Raw genomic sequence first — 885 nt, 5'->3', positions numbered from 1 at the left:
TATATATATATATATATATATATATGTATATATATATACATACATACATACACATATGTATGTATATACGTATGCATGTATGTGTTAATATGTTGGACTATGTAACTCGCACTGAAACTGGCCCCTACTCACACCAACACTCTCGCGTTCTCCCTCCAATTACTGACATATTGCCAACTAGCCGACTTCAGTTATCACAAACACCCACACACACATGCATACTCACACATATGGATATATATATATATATATGTATGTATTTATGTATGTATACATATGTATATAGGTATATATATATAAACATATATATACATATGGATATATATACATATATATACATATATATGTACGTATACGTATGTATATAGGTACATATATCTAAATATATATATACGTGTGTGTGTATAATAAATATATATATATATATATATATACATATACGTCACTGAAGTGACAGAGGGTGCAAAGTGATACCAGCATTGCTAGAAATAAGAAATAAGCGCTATCTTAGTAAATTGCCAAAGCAAACCAATCTCCCTCTGGTCGCACATTTAGCCGTATCGCGTGATTTCTAATTCTGATGCATAGCATCTCAATTCTCGTCAGTGGTTCTTACTGCGCCTAGGATTAAGCTCAACTCACCTCGTCGACTTATAAGGAAAACCCTTGAAATAAGGGTAATTTTGAATCTTATTTCTAGTAATGTTGGTACCACTTTGTACCCTCTCTCACTTTAGTGATGTCTATAACTTTGCCTTTAGGTTTCTAAATTGCTAATACGCCACCCACATTTATATATTTGTGTGTCTGTGTGCCTGTCCGTGTGTATGTATGTATACACATATATATATATGTATATATATATATATATATATATATATATAT

General features: G+C 31.2%; 1 protein-coding gene across 2 annotated transcripts in view; it reads right to left on the bottom strand.

Annotated features, from left to right (window-relative positions):
* Positions 1–885, bottom strand: part of LOC106871453 (corticotropin-releasing factor receptor 2) — a 280,338-nt gene that overhangs the window by 56,678 nt on the left and 222,775 nt on the right. The window lies entirely within an intron of this gene.

The sequence above is a fragment of the Octopus bimaculoides genome, chromosome 10 (assembly GCF_001194135.2).
Source record: "Octopus bimaculoides isolate UCB-OBI-ISO-001 chromosome 10, ASM119413v2, whole genome shotgun sequence".
In the NCBI taxonomy this organism is placed as follows: Eukaryota; Metazoa; Mollusca; class Cephalopoda; order Octopoda; family Octopodidae; genus Octopus; species Octopus bimaculoides.
Note: the sequence above shows the minus strand (reverse complement) of the source record. Positions and strands in the feature narration are given on the sequence as shown.